Here is a 6,234-nt window from a genome sequence, read left to right as displayed (position 1 = left end):
TTCTAGATCTGGATACTGGTTACATATGTATTATCTTTAGATTTCCCTTATTGGCAAAGGGTCTTTGGGAAAACATAAATTAGACTAGTGTTAAAAACAAGACAATAGACCCCAGATGGAGTAATTTATGCTAAGCTCTACTTCATCAAATCATGACTTAATTACAGTTTCAGTGCTCTCAGAAATCAAATTTTAAACCAGTCAATCAAGAATCACCTGATCAGCACCAGTTAGGTCATCTGCCTGATAAACCCTGCTGTTCCCTAAAAGAAAGTGACCTTGCAATAACCAATCCACTTTTTTGCCTATTATAAGTTCCTTATTTCTGCTATTTTCTATTTAGAAGTCTTGCATTTTGTACAGCCACTTAGTGCTTCTTTCTGTCTGCTAGGTTGGATGCTCCCTGTTTCATGAATCATTGAATAAAGTCAATAAAAGATGTCTATAGTGGCCTTAAAAAATAAATGAGAGTACATAGATCACCATCCTTTGAAAATTGTACTTTTTGGGAGGGTTTTATCTTAAAGGAATCTGAATGGACTTCTTTAAGATCACAATATCTTTTTCTTCTCCATGTCAAATTGTGGTCAACATGTCAAACAGGAAGGTAATAAATTTCTTCCACTGTACTTTGTTAGAGAGCCCTGAAGGGTTGTCTTTATCAGCTAATAAGACCCACCAGCCCACTGCTGAGTCTGCTTAAACACTCAATCTGAAAACTCAGAAAAGATAAGTGAGGAGCACCCCAGGCACCAGGCAATTTGGAGTGGAAAATTTTGCATATTATCAGGAATTAAGTAGAGGTACTTTAAGAGACATTCTCAAAACATGAGTTCTCTTCCTTGATCTCTTTGAAAGCCAGCAACCACAGAAGCTGGTAGGAGAAGGAAGCATTCTCCATTTGTGAATTGAATGACCTGATTTTTATTGCTAGTTGGATTCCAGGAGGAAGCATGATGTCATTTTAACCACTGGCCAGACAACTTCTTGCTTAATGAGCACTTTGAGCTTACTGGCAGCCAAGAAGGCCTTTGTTTACTGTGCTTAGAAACAGAGGTCAAAGATCTTTCTCTGGCTTTAAAGAACAAAGGGAGGGCTTGCGAATCAGCCCTTGTCCATGAGCAAGTTTTAGACAGTGGCAGACAGATAAACACACCGTGCTCCCCAAAAGGTTATAAGGTCTAAGAGGTCAAGAGGACAGGAGAGAGAAGGAGCTGAAATGTCATCAAAGATGGGTTTTCTGCCCCCTTATTGGGGTGCTTAAGTCTTCCCTATCTGACCCCGAGTCGGGGGCTGAGTTTCAGTCTGGCATCCTGCAGCAGGTGTGCCAGTCTCCCCGTCCTCAGCTCTCACTAACTCCCCCACCTCCCCCTGCTTCCCTCAGCTGTTGGAGCAGTTGCTGACTGGCTTGGATGACCTCCGCCCACTGGCAGCTGTTAAGATGCTTTCTGAGGGTGGAAGCAGATCTCTAGAACTCCCATTACTAAATACTGAGGGCAATATGCGCAATGTAAGAAGAGAAAAAGTGCTTGATTTCTACTTGTGGTGCATCAGAAATTAAATATTAAGTAAACGAAGTTGAGAATTAGGGAAAACACAGTGAAGCCCATTCTCTAAAAGTAGTAGTGTAAACCCTGTGATATTCCTTTTTAAAAGACAGCTTTATCGAGGTATAGTTGACATACACTAAACTGTACATGATTAAAATGTACAATTTGATGAGTTTTGACATATGTATACACTTATGAAAATCTAGCACCACTATTAAGAGCATCATCTTCCAAAGTTCCTTCCTGCCTCTCTGAAGCCCTCTTCTCAAGGCCAAGCCTTCCCGTAACCCCCTTTCCCCATCCCCAGGTGACCATCTGCTTTCTGTCATTAAAGATTAGTTTGGATTTTCTAGAGTTTTATGTAACTGGAATTATACACTACATACCTGTTTTTTCCATCTGGCTTCTTTCACTCAGCTTATTATCCATATTCTTGTGTATATCAAGAGTTCATTCTTTTTTTTGCTGAGCAGTGTTCCATTTGTGGCTGTACCACAATGTGTCTGTTCAACTATTAATAAACATTTGGGTTGTTTCCAGTTGAAAATTTTTGCAAATCCACTATGAACATTTATGTACAGTCTTAGTATGAACATATACTTTCTTTTCTCTTGAGTAAATGCCTAGGAGTGAAAAGGTTGAGTCATATGGAATGGATATAGTTAACTTTTAAAGAAACCGTCAAACTGATTTCCAAAGGAGTTGCATTACTTTCCATTCCCACCAGCAGTGTCTGAGGGTTCTAGTTCCTCTACGTCCTCACCAACAATTGGTATGGTCAGTCTTTTTAATTTTGGACATTCTAATAGATGTGTGATAGAATTACACTGGTTTTAGCTCGCATTTTCCTAATGACTAATGCTGACGAGCATCTTTCTTGTGTTTATTTGCCATTTGTATATCTTTTTGGTGAAGTGTTTATTCAGATCTTTTGCCCATTTTTTCATTGGATTGTTCCTTTTTTTTATTATAAGTTTTAAAAGTGCTTTATACATTCTAGAAACAAGTTCTTTATCATCTATGCTATAAAAATATTTTCTTTCAGTCTGTCTTGTCTTTCATTCCACTAATAGTGTCTTTTGAAGAGCAGAAACTCTTAATTGATGAATTTCAATTTATCAAAATTTCTGATAATATTTCTAAAAGGGTAGAGCATTATTTAGACAAGGAAATGCACTTGATACAATTTTACTGCCTTCTCAGATTTTTGATTTTTACATATGGTTTAATGAGCTCTTTCCTGGTCAAATCTCATTGCTAAAACAATCAAATAGCTACAAGATATTCAAGTTCCAATGCATACCTACTTATTTCAAGCAAAATTTGATAAAGCAAAATTTCAGTACCAGAAGGAAATCTGAAGTGAAGAAGAAAGATGTGCTGGTGATATTTTTATAAATGCAGCTCCAGGAAAAGATAATGCTGCTGAGCTTCTAGGGGCTGTGGAGAGAACAGATTTATCTTCAACCATGAGGGATAATAAGGGCCAGAAAATTAAGCCCAAATCATTTATGAATCAGAAATGAAAAGAGTTCAGTTCTGTCACTGGGGAAGAAGTGAGCATTGGCTACCTCCACATTTTAGCAGGAGAAACTCTCCACGTGCCTCTATAGAAAACTAGAGCTTTACTATTCTAAGTTATTCATAATTTAGATAAAGGACCATGTCTAGACTCAAATAATAAAATAATAGTTGACATAGCTAATTCTTATGCTTGCTAGAGGTCAGTGTTTTATCATGGTATTTCATGTAACCTCCTAACAACCCTGTGAGGGAGTTATTACTACTGTCTCATTTCATAGATGAGGAAACTGAAGCATTGAAAGGTTAAGTGAGCTGTAAAGCCAGACAGTTCGACTTCGGGGTCTATGCTTTTCCTCCCCATCCTCTGTTGCCTCTTTTTCATGATACCTACATGATAAGAATCTTTTACTTCAGTGATGGTCTTTAGCTAATTGTATCTTGTTTGTTTTAGTCTATTCCTTATTTAAGTCAAGCACTTAAATTAGGAAAGAGAAAGAGGTCACACAGAATAAATATGAGCAGAGTATCAAGCCTGCAAAGGGTAGCCGATGCTTCTTGACCAGTACCCTTCCTATGTATCCCAACCTCATTCCCCAACCCCTGCAGTCTGGCTCAGTGAACTGCCCTCAGTGCTTGCACTCCCCTGGGAGAGCCCAGTTAGCAGAATGTCTCCCCCACTAGACTGGGAGCCCCTGAGGGTAGGGACAGTTTTATTAGTGCCAGTGCTTAGTCCATTCTCAATATACATTTGCTGACTGAGGGAATAAAGAATCTCCTATTCCGGTTCTGATGAAGTCTTCGATTCTAAATTTAGATAGTTAAGAAAGACTTATTGCTTCATGTAAAAACTCAGTCAGCATCCAGATAATCAAGGGGATGTGCCAGATCAATTATTCTCATAGGGAAGTGGTCAGAATAACTCCAAAGATAGCTCAGAGATCTTCATTCTGGGGACATACTATTATCCGGTTATCAGAATGATTCAGAGCCTCTTTGTGGACATGTGTAGGCTAAAACTATGGCCTTCGATAGATGCAACCAAAATATCGTGGGCAGTTCTCCTGAGGAGCCTATGCCACAGTCATAGAAGGAAAGAGTGAGAACTTCAGCCTGGGAAAGCCTTCAAAAGAATCATCATCATTATAACAGCTGTGCCTTACAGAGTTGTTGGCTGTCACTGCACTGTTATGTACATGCATCAACTCAGTCTCGAAATAAGAGAAATGAACAGTGAATCACCAATACTATTGCAAACTGGCATCATGTGCCTTCTGATCTGGCTCAAAGCGAAGAACACATCACCTATGTAACACAAAATTTACTGCCCCAACCACTCCCAAGTGAACAGCACAGTAGCGTTAACTATACATGCATTGTTGTGCAACAGAGCTCAAGGAACTTTTTCATGTTGCAAACCCCAAATCTATATCCAGCCAACAACAACTGCCTCCTACTTTGCCCCTCCAGTCCCTGGCAACCATCATTCTTCTTTCTGGTTTTAAGAGTCTGATTACACTAGATCCCATACATAAGTAGAACTACACAGCATCTATCCTTTTGCAACTGGCCTATTTTACTCAGCACAGTGTCCCCAAGATTTATTCATGCTGCAGCACATGACGGGATGTTTTTCCTTTTTAAGGCTGAATACTATCCCATCGTATGCACATACCACATCTTCTTTATCTATTCATTTGTGAATGGACATTTAGGTTGTTTATACCTCCTGGCTATTTTGAATAATACTGCAATGTAAATATCTCTTTGAGATCTCATTTTCAATTCTTTTGGATATGTACTTAGACATTGGTTTGCTGGATTATATGGTAATTCTATTTTTAGTTTTTTCGGGGAACCTCCACACTATGCCATTTTATATTCCTACCAGTGATGAACAAGGGTTCCAATCTCTCCACATCTTCATCAACACTTGTTATTTTTTCTTTTGTTCTAGTGGTCATCCTAACAGATACGAAGTGATAATCGAATTACAATTTTGATTTGTATTTCCCTAACAGTTAGTGATGTTGACTATTTTTTCATATGCTTGCTGGCTTTTTCTCTATCTTCTTTGGAGAAATGTCAATTCAAGTCCATTGTCCATCTTAAAATTGGATCTTTGTTGTTGTTGTCGTTGTTGTTTTTCTTGCTCAAGATTGTTACGGTAATTAGAGGTCCTTTGAGAATTTATATGAATTTTAGGATTCTGTTTCTATTTCTGCAAAAAGTGCAATTGGGATTTTGGCAAAGATTGTATTGAGTCTGTAACTTGCTCTGGGTAGTATGGACTTTTAAACAATATTGTTTTCTAGTCCATAAACATAGTATATCTTTCTATTTGTGTCTTCTTCATAATTTTTTTCAACAGTAATTTTTAGTGTATAAGTCTTTTGGTTAAGTGTATTCATGATTATTTTATTTTTCTCATGCTATTATAATTGGGATCGCTTCCTCAACTTTTTTTTTTGGATTGTTTATTATTCATATATAGAAATGCAACTCATTTTGTGTGTTGACTTTTTATCCTATAACTTAGCTGAATTTGTTGATTAGTTTGTAACAGTTTGTGTGTACATGCGCATGTGAATGTGTATGTAATCTTTAGGGTTTTTGATTACTGATTCAATCTCCTTACTAGTTATAGATAGGTCTGTTCGGGTTTTTGTTTTTTTTTAAAATTTAATTTTTTTTTTTAGGTGAAGCAACCCTTTGGTTGACCCCACAGATTTCAAAGAACTTGTCAGCTTACAATCCCTTATTTTTTATTTATTTTTCACACCTATAGCACCTGGTCTTCTTAGGCAGTCTCCCATCCAAGCACTAACCAGGCCCGACCCTGCTTAACTTCTGAGATCAGATGGAATTGGGCTTGCTCAGGGTGGCATGGCTGTAGACTGTTCAGATTTTTAATTTCTTCATGTTTCAGTCTTGGTAGGTTGTATATTTCTGGGAATTGAAAAGTGTTTTCCTAGATTATCCAATTTGTTGGTATATTATTGTTCATAGTAGCCTCTTATGATGCTTTTTATATCTGTGGCATCATTTGTAATGTTTCCTCTTTCATTTCTGATTTTTGTTATTTAAATCTTCTGTTTTTCTTAGTCTAGCTAAGGATTTGTCAATTTTGTTGATTTTTCCAAAAATCTGTCGATTTTTTTCT

At 37.5% G+C, this 6,234-nt stretch overlaps 1 pseudogene; it reads right to left on the bottom strand.

Moving 5' to 3' along the window:
* Positions 1-5,850: 5,850 nt before the first annotated feature.
* Positions 5,851-5,969, bottom strand: LOC118605080 (annotated as a pseudogene).
* Positions 5,970-6,234: the final 265 nt, after the last annotated feature.

Source organism: Rousettus aegyptiacus, unplaced genomic scaffold (assembly GCF_014176215.1).
Source record: "Rousettus aegyptiacus isolate mRouAeg1 unplaced genomic scaffold, mRouAeg1.p scaffold_m13_p_1, whole genome shotgun sequence".
Classification (NCBI taxonomy): domain Eukaryota; kingdom Metazoa; phylum Chordata; class Mammalia; order Chiroptera; family Pteropodidae; genus Rousettus; species Rousettus aegyptiacus.
Note: the sequence above shows the minus strand (reverse complement) of the source record. Positions and strands in the feature narration are given on the sequence as shown.